This window comes from Schistocerca cancellata, chromosome 2 (genome assembly GCF_023864275.1).
Source record: "Schistocerca cancellata isolate TAMUIC-IGC-003103 chromosome 2, iqSchCanc2.1, whole genome shotgun sequence".
Taxonomy (NCBI): domain Eukaryota; kingdom Metazoa; phylum Arthropoda; class Insecta; order Orthoptera; family Acrididae; genus Schistocerca; species Schistocerca cancellata.
The window spans coordinates 864,787,296-864,806,701 of NC_064627.1; positions in this window are offsets into that span (position 1 = coordinate 864,787,296).

Consider the following 19,406-nt stretch of genomic DNA (forward strand, 5'->3'; position numbering starts at 1 on the left):
TCTGAGGCATCAAGGGATCACCAGTGTAGTATTGGAGGGAAACGTGGAGGATAAAAATTGTAGAGGGAGACCAAGTGACAAATACACTAAGCAGATTCAGAAGGATATAGGTTGCAGTAGTTATTGTGAGATAAAGAGGCTTGCCCAGAATAGAATAGCATGGAGAAATGCGTCAAGCCAGTCTCTGGACTGAAGACTACAACAACAACCACCAATTGTTAAGAAAGTCAGTGGGCAAGTTCTACCTGCTGGGACCAAGAAAGCAGAGAATGCCTTCATTCCTCAGATGTTTCCAATCCTGCGAGGGCACCAACTGACACAAAGCAGGGCTTCTCTGTGTCAAGGAGCAGCAGCTCCTCAGATTTTCAGTGGATTCTAATGGTTGTCTCTGTTTTGAAGAAACTGCTAAGTTCTCTCAGATTCTGTGGTACTGCCAAGTGAGGTGCCAAAGTGACTCACCGGACTCGCATTCGGGAGGACAACAGGTCACATCCATGTCTAGCCATCCTGATTTTGGCTTTTGTGATTTCCCTAAATCATTCTAGGCAAATGTTGGTATAAAGGACATGGCCAGTTTCCTCTCCCTTCATTTTGTTATAAGAGTCTGTGCTGCATCTCTAATGGCCTTGGTGTTAACAGGCCGTTAAACTCTAATCTTCCTTCCTTTTGTGGGATACTGTTTTGCAGTATGTAAAGAGTTGGTTATGATTGTCCCTTTATTCTCCATTTTCCTTTTGGGGGCAATCTATATGTAAAGTTAAGCAGACATTGAAATAAAATTAATATTAACAAATTAAATACACCAGTGTGTTAGTTGTAATGGGAGCAAGTCCCATAGGAATATAAACTGTTTTTTTACTTAATTGGGGACTTTTTCTTTGTGGTTCGATATTGCACGAACTCTCACATAAGGGTGTTGTCTCATGATGAAGTGGGCTTGAATTGTAGTGTCACAGGGTATGCCTGCAGAATTTGTGAATAATGTAGTACAGTGGTACCGTGCATTAGCAAATTTTACTGCCCATAAGTTAGTGTTTTCTACACAAATGAATCCTCATTCTCTTTATCTGTTATTTTGTAAATATCTGAAATTCCAAGGTTTTGTTCCATATATTCTGTTCACTCCATTTGTTATTTCTAACATGGCAGTCATTGAATTCTAAGTTAATTATGTAGTTTGCTTTAAATGGCTTTGTCTGTGTTGTCACAGAATGAGAGTATCTTAAGCACGTTTTGGAGCAGTTTCTTCAATGAGTTTTTCTGTGGAGAGGAGTATAGTGCAGTGCACTTACTATTCTGTGGATATAGGACCATTACCACTCCAATGATTAAAGTACTAACAATTTATTCTTTTAGTTAGAATATAAACTATACATTGTGTGCAGGTTTTTATTGAAGTCAGCCACATTGACAGTGGGTACATTGTGTAAATGATGTATAAGTGGCATCTATGAAGAAATACTTATATGACTGCAGAAACAGAAATGTTAATTATTAAAAATATGGACTTATGAATTTTCTTTTTTTTATTCATTTGTATTTGATGCATATTGTCACGAACCGTCTCTACTTTCAGGAAAAGTTAACTCCATAAGGACACCGTTACGGTGTGGCTAATGGCTGTAAAATAATTCAGTAGAGCTGGCCATGATGTCTCCTTTGTTGATTGCTGCTGTGTTTGCGTTGTCCTTGTGGCTTCTTGTTGTCTAGGCGATGATTCCTTGGCTCCAAGAAAAAGGTGCGGGTTTTGTAATTATTACTGGACTATCGAAAAATGATGCAGAATTCCACGGTTTCTTTGTATCAAACACATTTATTGCAAGAACTATACGCACAACCACACTCAACCGCGGCCAACACACAAGTGGCCGAAAACCGTTGTTCACCAAAGATCACAGTCATAAAGTACAAAGAACATACAATACAATACAATTCCAATATCGATCGCAACACCTAATTTAGTATTCTCTTAAGTGAAACCTTTTTTTTAATACGACTTTAGTATATAATGAAATAAATTATGAAATGAATAATGAAATAAAATGACGTCTATTTGTCAGTTCCATTACAATAGCCCCCCCAAGAATTTTGTAAGTATGACAATGCGAACAAAATTCTTACAACAGAATAATGGAACTGCCAAGAATATGTTTTTAAATACATTAAAATTTTTAATAGGACTGTTTCCTTTGAGTTATGCTAACACTGAAATTGTTATACTCAGTAAAGGAAAACACAATTTTTAACCTTAGAGTAAATGAAATACGAAAGAAGATTCACAATTTTCACTTAGAATAGCCCATAATGTTGTAGCACTTCACATGAAACCATTGAAAGACCAACTTTTAACTGCAGGCTTGTTTTAATTTCTTTTGTTGCCCACTTTTCACACTACTCACAGTCTGTCCCACATAGTCCATCTGCACATAGGTGACTTCCGTTAAAAGGTCTGATTTCTGCTTGTCCTGCAGTGCGTCTGTTTCCAAAGTTTAGCTGTTTGTATCGCTTCATTGACTATAATGCCATGTTATCTAAAAATCACATACAGAGATCACCTTTTGGTTACATAATGTTTATACGTAAGTACATGGTTAGGATACATAGTTAACCTTCCGGTAATGTTTATCTAGTGGGAGAAGTTTACAGTATCTGTCTGAGTAATACCACACAGATACGAACTGGTCCAAAAAAAAAAAAAAAAAAAAGATTCTTCAAATCATAATAAATTCAATAAACATGTAATACAAATGCATTAACATATTGGGTGTAAAATATCTTATCGCAAAGACATTACTCCAAGGGTAAAAAATTAAATTGTTTTCAAAAGTAAAGTTACAGGCAGCTTGTTACAGGGGTTCATTTTCACAGTAAAAATGCAAAGGTAGAATCATGAATGAAAGTTTTGGAATGGTATGCATCTATCAAAATTAAAAAATATTATGCATTTGCAGTGGTTGAGAGAGAAATATACAGTAATTCATGTAGTTTACTGAAAATGATTGTCTCCTTGTAGAGTAGGACATTTCAAGCACTTAAGTGTGTAGTAATTAGGATTCTGCCTTTAAGAGTAAAAAATTTAAAAAACTTTGCATTTTAAATGACGTCTCAACAAGTGTGGTGTGAGAGTTACACAAACTAAAATTACACAAATTATCAAACATCAATCAAATTGCATAAACATACAGAAATATCAAAAACTAACATGGCTAGCATATTACACAGAAAATTCATTGCAACTACTCCATACAGTGAATACATATTAAACAAATAATAAACATTTTCAAGGGCACGAAACAGTATCAAAATCAGACAATTTTTTTATAGATAAAATTTCAAGTTAAAAACTTTTGTAGAGTCACCTTTTAACTTTCTCAGAATAGTCTTACCCCTTTTGTTTATACAATTTCAATGAAACAATATTCCTTAGTCCGAGAACTTTCCTGGATTTAGGATACACCAACCGGTATGCATTTGGGTGTGGATTCTCTACAATCTCGAATGGACCCATGTATATATCAAAGAATTTCTTTATTTCAGAAGTTAGAATTTTTGATTTCTCATGTGATTTTACTAAAACATAATCTCCTACTTTAAACTTGGTTGCTTTGATCTTGCCATCATGTCGTCTTTTTCTAATTTCCCCCTGTTTTATCATTGTTTCTTTGACTATGGCTTCACGTTCATGCATAGTCATCATTGTGCATGGTGGAAATTCTACGAGTTCAGTGATAATGTTGTCTGGTTTTAGATGAAACATAATTTCATAAGGTGAAAATCCTGTGGAAGTGTGCTGCAAGCTGTTCATAACATCTTCAAAGTCTCGTACGTGGTCGTACCATGTAGGATGTTTATGACTGCAATATGTACGACATAAGCGACCAATCTCGCGCATATACCTCTCAGCTGGGTTTGACGATGGATTATATACAGATATTTGAACATGTTTGATTCCTGATTTATCAACAAAGGCTTTCCAAACTTTTGACAAAAACTGAGAACCGTTATCTGACAAGATTGCTTTTGGTTTCCCAACATTTAAGAAATAGTCTTTTTCAACTTTTGTAACTATCTCTTTGCCTGTGGCTTTTCTGACGGGATACAACTTGATTAGTTTAGAAAATACATCCACCATGACAAAAATGTAGCAGTGCCCACTCCTACTCCTTGGAAGTGGCCCATAGAAATCAACAGCGACTAAGTCTAGAGGTTGTGCAGGAATAATGTTTTGCATTTCACCTTGACATTTTCTGTTACTTACTTTGACTCGTTGGCACTTATCACAAGTTGACAATTCTTTTCTAACTTTCTTGGCCATATTGTAGAAGTATACGTTTTCTTGTAATTTCTGCATACACTTCTGTATGCCACAATGACCATAGCTCTCATGAGTATATCTAATTAACCTCTCAGCTTCCTCCTCAGGCCAGCATAGTTTCCAATTGTCAGAGTCTTCGTCAGTTCTCCTAAACAGGGTACCTTTAAACACCTTATAGTACTTATCTAATTTTTCATAGTTCTTTTTCCCTAAACAGCTCTTTACTAATTTCCAATTTGCATCACGGTTCTGGTTCCTCCTGATTTTATCACACAATGATCTAACAACTTTTTCATCTGTGACCCCTTTAATATACCTCATTTTAAACTGTTTTTCTTCAATCTGATCAAAAATTTCTGTTTCCCCTCCTACTGGTAGCCTTGATAGAGCATCCGCAACTATGTTGTCAGTGCCTTTAATATACTTAATTTCAAAGTTGAATTGTTGTAAATACAATGCCCATCTTGTAAGCCTATCATGATAGAGCTTGCATTCCTGTATATAGCTTAAGGCCTTATGATCAGAGTACACTATTACCTTATGTCCAAGTAAATAGTTCCTGAATTTTGAAAATGACCACTGTATGGCTAATAGCTCTTTTTCTGTTACTGTATAGTTCTTTTCATGCTTCAGTAACATTCTGCTTGCAAATGCAATTGTAGCATGAACTGTCTCCCCATTGATTTCTTTTACTTGAAATAATTCAGCACCTAGACCATAATCACTGCTGTCAGTATGTAAACAGAAAGGTAAATTGAAATCTGGTCTGTGTAACAGGTTCTGGTTATTCAGTTCCTTTTTTATTATGTCGAAAGCCTCTTGACAATCTTTACTCCATATCCAAACAGTGTCCTTCTTTAACAAGTTACTTAGACAGGGTGTGTTTAAGCTTTGCTTACTTACAAATTTTCTGTAGAAACCACATAGCCCATAAAATGATTTCAGTTGTTTTCTGTTACGGGGTATAGGAAACTCTGCAATAGCTTTAATTTTGTCTGGATCAGCCAAAATTCCTTTTTCTGTTATGACATGTCCCAAAAATTTTAATTCAGGTACTGCAAATTTGCACTTTCTAGTTTTAGTGTCATTCCCCCTCTTCTAAGTTTCTCACAAGCCTGTCTTAAAAGCCCAACATGCTCATTCCAATCTTGTCCCGTTACTAAAATGTCATCAACATAAATCACTAATTTGGACACAAGTTCCTGCCCAAGCACATGGTCTAAAGCTCTAATGAATTCTGCTACCGATGAGTTCAAGCCAAATGGGACTACACAATACTGATAGCAACGGCCATTGTAAAGAAAAGCAGTGTATTTCCTAGATTTGGGTGCCAGGGGTACTTGGTGAAAGCCTGAGGTTAAGTCTAGACTTGACATTAATTTTATGTCCTTGAACTTGTGCAACAGCTCATCAATGTTTTCAGGGTGGTCTGTTTCTCTGTATAAGATCTTGTTTAAAGGCCTTGAGTCAAGAACTATTCTCACTCCACCATCCCTTTTTGACACAACTACCAGTGGGTTATTATAAGCACTGATACTCCTTTCAATAATGCCACACACTTCCATCTTATGTAATTCTTTCTCAACTGCTGTACGTTTTGCTATGGGCACACCATACGGTCTTATGAAAAATGGGTCATGTGGTCTTACTAGCAAAGTACATTCGTAACCCCTAACTTTCCCTGGAATATTGCTAAAGACATCACTGTATTCCCATAACAAAGACTTTAGTTCCTGTTTTTGCTCATCATTTAGGCTGCTAGCTTCTGAAATCTTAGTGTTTACCAGAGTGTTGAAATCTACTTCACTTAAATCTAGCTCCGTTATGTGTTTGTCAACATATCTTTTCTCCTTTACAAGATTTATAGTGTTAAATTTATCATTACACAAAACTGTATTTGATCTGACAAACTTGGTGGAGATACACCCCCCATTTGGTGTTGTTATGGTAAGTTTTTGTCCTCCCCAGTCAAATCTTGCATCTACACTCCGAATCCATGACATCCCGAGAATACAATCCTCACCGAGGCCTGGTATAATTAGGCATCCATGTGTAAATGTGACTCCCTCAATTGTAAAAGATAAAGTTTGTCTTTTCACAGTTTTACTGTGTTTTCCTGTAGCCCCTCTTATTTTCACCCCAATGACTGGCATTTCAATGTAATCTTTCTCGCACTTCAGCTTTTTGCTTAGAACTTCAGATATTCCTGACACTTGACTCCCTCTGTCTACTATGTCACCACCTTTTTCAGGCTGAACGTATTCGTACAATAAATCATTTTGGATTTCACTGAAACAATGACTTTCTGACTTATAAATATCTATATTGCTGTCACCTTTATTATCTACGGTCATTACATTAACACACACATCATTAGCACTGTCACTTGCATTGATAATTTCATTAATCCAAATATTTTCACTCATATAACATTGTTCACCACTAAGGTATTTATCCTTCAGTTGTTCAACAATAATATGTTTAGTGTTTTGCCACCAATCAGGATATAAAATTTGAGACATATTAAGAATCATTTTTCTAAAATTGCTATCATTTTTAATTGCATCACTATTTAGCCACATATTATAAAGAAATAATTCACCTTTGTTCATTGCAAATGGTAGCCTACTTGCACAGTCAGTTTTACTGTTCAGGGAATCTTTATCAATTGCCCAGGTTCCTTCATAAGATGTTGGATTACAGAGCCTATTGGTTGTGACACTGGCATTAACACCACTTATTAAACTGTTAATAACACTTTTGGGTACATCTACAACATGCATATCAGTATCTCCCACACCACCTAATGCCTCCATTTCCTCTTTCAAGCAAACAAAATATTTTTCACCATCATCATGTATCATTAAATCTTCATTTCCCCACATACTACAATCATCAACCTCTCTCTCCCGAAAACTTAAAACGTTGCTTTCACACCCAGGTGTTTTTAATTCTTTGCCCGTTAAATCAGTGTCTACAATTTGCTCACTTGGTTCCCTCATCAGTGCATCAATTCCTAAATTATTTAAATCATTAACCTGCTGGTCCTCTGACAAACTACAAGCTTCTGCCCATTCATAAAATTCAACTAAGTCAATTATTTTCTCTGGCTCTTTATTACAACCAATGTGTTCATCCTTAACAGGTACTGTGTTTAGAGGGTAGTACACGTTCATAAGATAACTACTCATTACTTGAGACGTATCTCTTGGTGCAACGAAGTCACTGTTATTGGTCCATCTATTATCTATGCTTTTCGCCCCTACCTTGTGGACCGACAATGGAGCGCATGCTAGTTTTTTACTTCATGACTTCCCATAGCATTTTGACTCCTGGTGTCACTATGTTCACGCCAATTCCTGTTTTCAGAATCCCGGTAATTACTTCTGTTCCAATTGTTCCCAGATTGTCCTCTTGAATGGAAATTATAGTTTTCCCTTGAATGGAAATTATTATTAATATTGTGACTATTTTGTTCCCTATGATGAAAACTATGGTTGTTGGGCCTACTGTTTTCCCTCCTGTTAAAATTAGTGTTTCCCCAACTATGATCCCCACCTCTTTGTGCATGATTGAAATAGTTTTTTGGTTTCCCCACTTTGTCTATAATCCTGTCAAGTTTATCCACATAGTTTAGAAATTGTTCAATGTTGTCATCTGGTCCATACACTAGGTCCCATTGCACATCTGCTGGCAACCTTCTCTTTAAAGCATCTATCTGTGTAAGCTCATCGAAGGGTTTGCTCAAATGTACAAGTTTCTTCAGTTGATTCTTACAAAACTGTTTCATAGTCCCCTGTGTTTCTCTATAATTTGGCCCATTCAGAAACTCACTCTTTATCCTGGCTTGTTCAGTTTCAGACCAGAACCGTTTTAAGAACTCAATTTCAAATTCTGCATAAGACATGTCCATAGAAAAATTTTGATTGGCCCATGACAAAGATTCTCCCTCCAAAAATTTTTTAACAAACTTAATTTTGACACTTTCACTCATATTGGGCAAAAAATTGTCTCTACAACTCTGCAGAAAGTCAACAGGATGCAAACTACACTCATTAGAAAAGTTTTTAACTGGAATATTGGATACTAAGGTACATGTGTTCATAGAAAAATTTTTGTTAGCTACATCATTGCTAAATATTTCAAACTTTTGGTTTAACTCTGATACTGTACTTTTTAATTCACTAATGTCTGTCTTAGTTTCAATCTCATGGAGTTTTACTGTGTTACTGACTGTTTCCACTTTATCATTCACAACATTTAGTTTAGAATCTACTCTACTTTCAAGATCTACTGCCATAGCTTTTACATTTACACAAACTGTATCTATTTGATTATTAACATTAACAAAACATTTTGCATTTTTCTCTCTGTCTGTGACCAGTTCATTTTTTACAGACTGAATTTTGTTACTCAGACTAGATTTTACTTCTCCCACTTTAGATTCTACCGCCAAAATCTTTGTTTCTGCCTTGCTAAGTTTCTTGTCTATCTTTAAAATATCGTTGCGAAGTTTATTACCCCAAAGTAAGACATTATCAAATTTTTTGTTCATAGCTCCCTCTAGACGCGACACTTTCTGATTTATAACCCGAAAACTGTCCGCGACCGTCTGATTCATGCTTTGCAATTGTGCCTCATTAGCTTGTAAGCGGGCTGCAACAGTCTGATTTAAAGCTAACGATTGTTCCATCATTTGTAATAGTGATTTAATGTCCGACGTCTCACGTTTTGATGAATTAAGACTCTGATCCGCTTCTTTGACTGACTCATCTTCCGTTTTTACCGGCATGTCTACGACCCCAAACACTAACAAATTTTCACAATCCTGTTCGGATTCAGCACCACTTTCCTCTTTCACAATGGTCATTTTCGTGAAATTTCACACACAAAATAATAAAAGGAATAAACAGCACTAAACAAATGTACTTATCTTTTCAGTCTGGGTCCTCACTCGTGTGGTTAGTCCACTTTACTGTTTCGTTTCGTCTCCCTTTACTTCCATGTATAGCACTTCTTCGTACCACGTGCTCATTAGACTTCTGCAAAACAGATTTCGTCAATCCAGTAGATATCAATGTCTTGATCCCGGCTGAGCCCCCAGTTGTCACGAACCGTCTCTACTTTCAGGAAAAGTTAACTCCATAAGGACACCGTTACGGTGTGGCTAATGGCTGTAAAATAATTCAGTAGAGCTGGCCATGATGTCTCCTTTGTTGATTGCTGCTGTGTTTGCGTTGTCCTTGTGGCTTCTTGTTGTCTAGGCGATGATTCCTTGGCTCCAAGAAAAAGGTGCGGGTTTTGTAATTATTACTGGACTATCGAAAAATGATGCAGAATTCCACGGTTTCTTTGTATCAAACACATTTATTGCAAGAACTATACGCACAACCACACTCAACCGCGGCCAACACACAAGTGGCCGAAAACCGTTGTTCACCAAAGATCACAGTCATAAAGTACAAAGAACATACAATACAATACAATACAATTCCAATATCGATCGCAACACCTAATTTAGTATTCTCTTAAGTGAAACCTTTTTTTTAATACGACTTTAGTATATAATGAAATAAATTATGAAATGAATAATGAAATAAAATGACGTCTATTTGTCAGTTCCATTACAATATGTAGTAAGATTTGAGACTGGTATTCAAAATAGAAATAGTACTGCTGAAACTAAAAGCCAGATAATCATAAGAATTTTTCCTTTGAGAGATCTGAGAAGTCGCTGAATTCTTCCCATTACAAGATGGAAACTTATTTGAGCAGCACAGAAATCCCAAACTGTTTCAGATTGTGCATAGGCATGTGCAGAACAATAATTTTGAAATTACCAGAGACACACAGTGTCACTACTCCAACATACCCCTTATCCGTGTTGTAAACATCCTTGAACCTACTTGTATTTACTCCTACTTTTCTTGTGCCTATGAAAAGATTATTTGTTGCTCCTTATTTGTCACGATGTTAGGGTAGTCACAGACTTCTAGTAGTAAAAGTTGTAGTTGTAGTTGTTGGTATGGTCTTCAGTGTGAAAAGTGGTTTGATGTAGCTCACCACACTAGTCTTTACTGTACAAGTCTCATAAGCTCTGCATAACTAGTGCAACCTACATCTGTTTGAAAATGCTTGTTGTATTGAAGCCTAGATTTACCTCTGTAATATTTACTTCCCATACTTCACTCCATTATTAAATTGGTACAATTCCTTGATACCTCAGGATGTATCCTACAAACCATTCCTACTTTTAGTGCTACTATTTGTTTTTGTCCCAATTCAGTTCAGTAGTTCCTCATTAGTTGTGCTACCTACCCACTTAATCTTCAGCATTTTCCCATACAGCTACATTATAAATTGTTTATAGCACCATCCTGTTGAAAAGATGCCTCAGACCCAGTTTTACTTCTTCTGGTTGAGGCTCTTTGAGTTGATGTGATTGTCATATCTACCCATTGCTTGTATATTCGTGATCCATTGTTTTACTTAAACCAAGAAACGGAATTTTTGCGGATGAGTCAAGCCCTAACTGTAAACCAGAGCACTTGAAGTGTTCATGAGAAAAATAGTAAATGATGTATTTGTTTTAAGTTCTTAACTGGTTTTGTGTGAATGGATTAGTTTTAAACTTAAATAAACACAGACCATGCAGTTTAGCACTGTTGAAATAGCCCCCTTCTTATTGTAGTAGTGAATCAACAAAAAATAGTGAACAGGGAAGTCTTAACTTGTAGTGTGTCCATACAAATGCAGATTTTAACTAGAAATCCATATAATAGACCTACTAAAGTGTTTATCAGCTACTTTTGCTGTAAGAATAATTTGCAAGTTTGGGAACATAGAAATAAGTAAGTTGACTTATTTTGCATATTTTCATTCCTGATATCTTGTGGGATAATATTGTGGGCTAACTCTGTACGTAGGTAAAAAGTTTTAATTGCCTGAATGAGTTTACATTGTTTTAAATGGGCTGGTCGTGTATTCTGGAGGATGGAGGCTCCAGTCTCCATCAAGGCATCCTGGTTTAGGTTTTCAGTGGTTTCCTTAAATTACTTCAGGCTTTGCCTGAATGATTCCTGCTGTAAGGCCATGAATAAAAAAAGGGAGGGGGATAAGGAAAGCACAGAACACACTTTATTGTCTATAATAAATCATACAATCACCGTTGATCTTTATTTTACAATTCCCATTGCCGACTTTCGCCCATAAAAAGAGGTACTCATCAGCATTTAACTTCTTCTTCCTTCTCGTAGTCAAAACAAATGGCATGCTTGGAACAAGAGTACCATAAAGCTGTTTAGCCAACAGTCCTGTAGTCTCAGCAATACTCCATGTCTTCCAAGCCAAAATATTAGCATCTGGAAATGCTTCAAGGCCACCATAATTTGCTTGATTGCCCCATACAACAGCAAGTGTCAGCCAGGTACTACCTCCAAACACTGCTTGTACATAACAGGTAAAGTTCAGATGCAGTCCACGAAAAACATTTGGACGTGCCACAGCAATGCCTCTGCGACGTGGTTACCATCGTCGCTGGCGGCGCAGTGTACCTGTGTATTGCAGTTTGAAGGCGATTGATATTGACTTGGCTGGGCAGTTTAATAAAAAGCAATTGATTGGAGGTCCAAATGTTTTTCGTGGACCGCATCTGAACTTTACCTGTGATGTACAAGCAGTGTTTGGAGGTAGTACCTGGCTGACACTTGCTGTTGTATGGGGCAATCAAGCAGGTTATGGTGGCCTTGAAGCATTTCCAGATGCTAATATTTTGGCTTGGAAGACATGGAGTATTGCTGAAACTACAGGACTGTTGGCTAAACAGCCTTATGGTACTCTTGTTCCAAGCATGCCATTTGTTTTGACTACGAGAAGGTAGAAGAAGTTAAATGCTGATGAGTACCTCTTTTTATGGGCGAAAGTCGGCAATCAGTCCCATCCTTATCAAACTAGACCAATAGTGTGGAAATGCCTGAATCTATGAATTATGTTTTTTATTGTTTGATATTAAACTGTAACACTATGATATGTCCAGTATCCTCATAAAAGTATCTGCGGATGTACAGCTTGTGGCTGGGAATTATCTCTAACTATAAAAGTTAATTTAAAAAAAAACTAAAAATGGTATTGCCTCAATAAAGTACAGTGATAAGTTTAATTTTGTTAAGTTTTGAATATCAGATCCTGCAAATGACATTCCTCGATGGCAATACACGGCCGCAGCTGATTTTTAAAATTCTGCACCACTCTATGGAGCAACTGGTGTGGAATTTGGCCTATTTCAAGGCATATGGCATCCTTCAAGGCTTCCAGCATCCGTGAGGTTTGAAAACTTCAGCTTTGAGATAACTCCAAACAAAGCAATGTGGGTCGTGGCACCATCTCGCTGAAATCAAACAAGTCTCCTTTGCATTTGCTGAAGATGTAGTTCAAAAACATTTTGGCTCATGCTCCCATACTGTCCACTATTGATGGTAACAGCATGGCTGTTCTCCTCAAAAAATAAATAAAGTCCAATAATTTCCTCAGCACTGACTACACATGTAACTCTGACCTTATCACTGTGGAGAGGTCTCTCATGAATTTCCCCAGGATTCATACAAATGCAGTAATGCATATTGTGTTTATTAACAAACCCTGAAATGTGAAAGTGTGCCTCATATTGAAGAAAATGTGTCCATTTTGAGGAACATTTTCAGTCAAGTCTTCACAGGCTTGCTGTCTATTTTGCCAATACTGTTGTGGCAGTTCTTGAGTGATCACCATTATATGCAGATGAAACTGAAAGCCTTTGTGGAGAATCTGACACACAGTATGGATAGATAGTGCAAGCAGTGATGCTTGTTTGCTAGCAGAACATTTTGGGGACTGCAATACTGACATTCTTACATGCTCTATGTTTTCAAGAGTACTAACGGTCCTAGAGTCCCCCAGCTCTCATTTTCATAACACTACCACATTGATGAAAGTTTTCTACCCATAACAGAATCAATTTACAATCAGGAACACTGTTTTGAGGGGGGATTTGACATCAAGTACACATAGCACGCTATACTGCAACTGTAGGTCGGTTGTCAGAAAAATAGGTTTTGACAGCTGAAGCACATTGTTCATTCAACGAAGCCGTGTTTGCAATTAACAGTGGCATAAAAGTAAATGTTCACTGCCACTGCGACCTTGGAACACAGCCTCACTCTTCTATTGTCCCCTCTTTCTTCACAGCACCAACTTAAAATTACAGATAATTCCCTACTCCACCCTGTATAGAACTACTGCTGCTGCCATTACAAAAAACAAAGCAATTACAGTTGCACATGTGGAGTTCAGACACACACATCTTTCTGGCATCTGTTTAAGCAACTGGCAATTTTTACTACAGCCTGACAGTACATTTATTCACTGTTCAAACATATAAGGAACCCAATGCAGTTTAAGAGTAATAAGTGTTCAAAAATGCAATACTAGACAGTGAAATAATCAACATTTCCGTCTGGAGAATATAACTTAGGTACAAAAGGAGAGAAACACGTGGATAATATGCCCATAGAAATAAAATGTCTCAAAGACAGAAGTATTTTTAAATCTAGGTTTCAATTGTTTATTCTTAACTACTCCTTTAATTTCATAATTGAAAGGTATTCTTGAATACCTGTAGAAATAAGTGACACTTGTAAATACTTTTTAAATGAAAGTTCTGACATTCATCATTTGGATTTGCAGCTCCTTGTGTTGACCGTGTTTTCAGTTAACATTGTAGGATGTGAGGTCCGCCAGTTATGCAAAACACCATTTTTTCTCAGTACCGAAACATATTTCAGCGCCACTGTGCCATATTATTAGGTTTCCGTTGTATTTATTCTGTAATGTGAACATTTTTGTTAAATGATTACAAATTATGTGGATGTTTAGTTCAAACAATAGTTCATTTCCTTTTGTTAATGCCTTTACACTTGGTGTGCATAATTTTTCCGTATTTCTTGTGTATTATTTATTACATTGTTTGGTTGCAGTTGACAAGCTACCTGTAGTAAATAATACACAAGTGATCTGGGAAAATCATGCACACCAAGTGTAAAGGTATCAAAAAAAAAAAGAAATGAACTATTGTTTGAAATAAACATCCACATAATTTTGTAATCATTTAATAAAAATGTTCACATTACAGAATAAATAAAATAGAAACCCACTGATGATGGCACAGTTGTGCTGAAACATGTTTGGGTACTGAGGAAAAATGGTGTTTTGCATAACTGGTGGACCTCACATCCTACAAGAAAGTTCCGACATTTGACTGTATAGATTGTTTACTCTATTGTACAGTTATGATTTTCACCTTTAGCCATTTTCAAGTACTACAGTGATTAGCATGATAAGATATCTGTAAACGAAGTCATTGTCAAAATATGTTAACCAACTAATCCCACTGTTAAGTATGTTCAGACTTCTGTAAGTGAAGACATGATCAAAATTTATTAATTGATATATTCTGATGATGACTTCATCTACAGAAGTCTGATCATTAACATTGTGATCCTTTGAAGTGACCAAAGGCCTAAATCGTCAATGTACAACAGAATAAACAATCTATACAGTCAAATTGTGGAACTTTATGTAAATAGCCTTATATGACTGTGGCCCCAAGCTATGGAAAGATTATAAAGTTGCAATTGAAGGTTACCATCACATCGAGCTACATGCATTCGTGCCATCAATCACAAGAGTACATTCAGAGTCATGTAACCTGTCGGCCTGCACTTTCCAGGTTAGTCTCTGTAAAATGGGCAGTGGGCTTCTCGAGTAGAATTTTTGACTAATCTCCATAGATTTGCTGAGCCATGTTCCTGCTCCCATGCTGTATGAATCAGCTGGCAACACATGGAAAAAGTGTCCCTAGAAGCCGGGGGCTGTACTAGCTGGTAACCCATGAGCTAGAGATTTATTTCCATGTTTTACTGTATTTTGGTAGTATTGCATGACATGTTGGTTGGTGCAGCAGCTTTCTCTGCTCTTTTATAAAGAAGACATGTTTGAAGGTGCAGATGCCAGATTCAACTTATGAACTAGTAGGTCGACCTCTAACTACTCTTAAACTTGTCTTGGTCGGCACGTACTTATGACATATTTACTATTACTACTATCAGAAAACTTAGATGTGGTCTAGTCCTCTTAAAACACATGACATGAGGCAAAATGTAAAAATTCCTTACTGGATGACCACTCCACCTAATGCTCAGTCAACCCCCTTACCTACCCATCTTATGCCCTCGGTATCCAATCCACTGGGATTTTGACTACTGTTGGTTCCCTCGTGGAGTTGGCTCTCCTCCTGATCAGAATGAAAACAACACACAACAAAGTTAAGGCTGCGATAGCACTTGGCACAGAGGTGCTCAAAACAATCGTTACTTGTCATTACCTTTCCCTGTATTGAGCGGCAGCTGGATCAATCTCCTACTGCGGCACTCTAGGCAACGACGACTGATCAGATGCAGTTTCCCCGGTCCCTCCTAGATGTTAGTTCACTTCTCAACTGTGTATTGTCTGCTGTTAATTGTGCTACCTTTTTCAACAAAATCCGTACTGCTTCTGGTTCCAACACACCTTGCGTCCTTTACTTTGCCATTGTGTTGCTTTCGTTCCCAGTTAGTCCGATTTCAACCCATAAAATCCCACAGAAACAAAACATTTAACTACAAAAATAAATTGACTCCCTACAGCTTAGTATCTCATCTTATGTTTTAGGAGGAGATAAATAAAACAACATACTCAACCCAATAAGAAAGTAATTAAATGCCTCAAAAGAAAAAAATCTTACTGCCTCAAACACACTAACACTTACTCTGATAACACAAAGAAAGAAAATGTCCAACACTCAAAAAGAAAAATTAGCCAACATTCACCACATTTTGTGACTGTAAAGCAGGCGGTGGGCTCGAACGTTGTACTGTACAGACGACGCCCGCTATTCTGACATCAAATGTAGATGTTGGCGTGTTGTGGAGGAATGTAGGACGTGGATGGAAACTGTCAGGATGCACCGTATTAAAACTCGGCCGTGATCTTCAAGTGTTTTATTATTCCCAGCTACAGTGCCGCGTTCCTCTCTGTCTACGTCATAGGGTCCTGCAATACTGAGGACGCCACTTCGCTGTCTGCAAAAACAGCTTGGCACGGAAGGGCTACCTCAGCGACCCGTGCAATGTACTGTGGCATGCTGGCCGTGTACAGCTGCGGAGTTTTGACGACATCAGGATGTGCCAGCAGCCGACTTGGCGGCCTTTGTCCCTGTTGCCTCAGCGCCGCTTGCTGGGAGCCGCAGGGCGGTCTGCTGCATGCTTCTTTGCTGTTATGGTTAAGATCGTGACGACACAAGCACCTGCAATCCAACAGTCAAATCTGCGGCCCTTGCCCCGGGATGCCTCCGGCATGTGTTGGGAGCCAACAAGACTGCCTGCGGTAGCAAGGCATCAAGTGGCCCGCTGCTGGCTGGCTACGGACCGCGCATTGGCCTCAGAGGGTCGAACGAGTGACCCGCCGTGGACTGGAACGCCGGCGCCCCATCTGCTGCTGCATGTATCCAGTGGTGTGACACATCCCGCTGTCCAGGAGAGCTGCCATACGTGAATCCCCCTCGATAGAAAACCAGCACCTATTTATATGTTGCTGTGCGCCTCTGTTTTGCTAACATGCCGCTCCGAGTCACGTACTCATAACACCTAGATTGTGCCAACGGATCCCTTCTTCTCATAACTTGCACCATGCAAACTGCTGCATTTACTCATTTCAGTGGTTTGACAGCCCTGTGGCCTTCCATTCTACTTCGCAACTGCTGGTCAGCGTAAGTTACTGTCAACAGGCTCGCACCTGGCTGTAACTTGTGCGCTCGGACATTTTGCACCGAATCTAACATTCCCATCTTAAATGGTGGTGACACTACATTGGTTTCAAGATTTGGTCAATTCCTAATTGAATACTTTTATTTTTCATTCATAACTCTCTCAGTCCTTAGTAGCATATATGCTACAACCATCTTTTATTTTTTTCTAGCTCCATGAATGAACTAAACGCTCTGTACCTGATTGTAGCAGGTATTTTACACCAAGTAATCACTGTGCGTAACTTGTTTTTCACTTCTGCATATTCCCAGTAGGTGAATGTATCTGTCTATCACAGTGTCAGCATGTCAAAAGAAATAAAGACAATTTCTGTTTGTTTTTAATAATTTTGAACTAGAATCTGTTGAAAATATGCTGTAAAATCCTGATAGACTATACGCTATTGAATAAATGATTATTTATTTCATCGGAATACAGTGGTAAATGTTTTTCAGTGTAACAATGGGTCTACATTTGGCAATGACCTGCACCTTCACATTTGAGTGTCACTGTTTTTGTAATTTTTAGGTTTTTAATACTGAATTTTGTAACACGAGTAGTATTCACTTGGAACATGCACTAAAATGTTGATGAATTACGTCAGTTTTTAAATTAAGTATTTTAGTCTTATTTTGTCCCACATCAATGCATTGATGACCAATATAAACTTTTTATTTATTCTATGTAATCTCAGGACTGAGAACCAAAGATGGCCAAAAGAACAAAACAGGAGACAAGCACTGTAAATGATTCTTAAGGTTTTAAAGTCACACAAGGGATATCATGACTGACAATCTGGTATTTATGAAGCTATGAAAGAATACCGAAATTCAAACATGTTGCTTTGGCTTCATAAGGGTCAAAGAATCATATTTTGGCATATAGTGATATGGAAAATACAAATAGCACTATTTGCATTCTCATCTTGTGCTTAAAATTAAAATTATGTTATTGAACATAAGCATTTCTAAAAAATAAATAACTTTTGTCATCCACTTTGCATTACGTGTGGGTCCTGGAGAATGGAAAGATAGGTCACTAGATGGTGCTTTGACATAGCAACTTTTCGTTCATTCTAAAACTTCAGTATAATTCTCTCTAGGCTGTTTCTGTCTCAATGTATCCCGAACAAAAACAAGGATTTGAGATGTATTGTTTTTCTCCAAGCGTTGATTGATTTTCCCTTGCTGAATTATTTTTTGTAATTAATTACTGTTGATTCCAGAGCAAGTGTTTTGAAAATTTTTCAAAATTAGTGTAGTCTCTTCTAAAAGGATTTCCTGTTTCTCATGTGTACAATTTGAATACAAGAGATCTTTTTACAAAAAGTTTTCAGTGTGCGCGCGCGCACACACACACACAAATTCTCCCTCTTCTAAAAGAAGTTGCTGCTGTTCCATCAAAAACTAATGCTTTTAACTCAGGACTGAAAGTGCTATTCAGTGAGAGTTTTTTGTGCTACTTTTGTCTTCTGTTTTCCATAGTAAATTTAGTGAATCAAATATGTGTAAAATAACCAGTACTGAATAGTCAGTTGAATTTATTTTATTGTATTTTCAAACACAGTTATGTGTTAAGCTTATATATTAAATACATAAATACGTAACTCACTGAACACTAAATTGTTCAATCTTGTAAGTATGTACTTTCTTCTAGCCTCTTCATGGATTGTTCTGAAGTTTTCTTTCTCAAATAACTCACACCTGATTCCTTGCAGCAACATTGGCACTCCTTTCAACTGTTGATTGATCATAATTAGGCTACCTTTATCAGTAGTAAAGAACTCTGAAGCATTATATACTATATGCCCAAGTTTTTGAAAAAGAATCTGTTTCTTTTCACTTGTATGATCTTCCAGCATAATTTGTAGTTACCTCTATTATTGATACAAAGCTTTTAAATTTTATATGCAGTAGCACTTTGATGTACAATTAATTTATGCATTCACTGATTATAAAAGGAATCCTTGAATTTCTTTTAGACAAATCCTGAAGTAAATCTATTATCTACTGTAAATGAACTGAAGATGAAAAGATTGTGCATGCCACAACTGCTACCTTCCCTCAAAAGTGAAAGATGACTGGGCATAAAAAGGAACAGCTGAGCTTGGCTGCCCTCACTCCTACCTAACCTGGGGTCACTGACCCATCATGTCACCTGATCAGTGTGAAATAAGACTGCATTAAGTCCAGGAAGATAAAGTTAATATCTTCCTA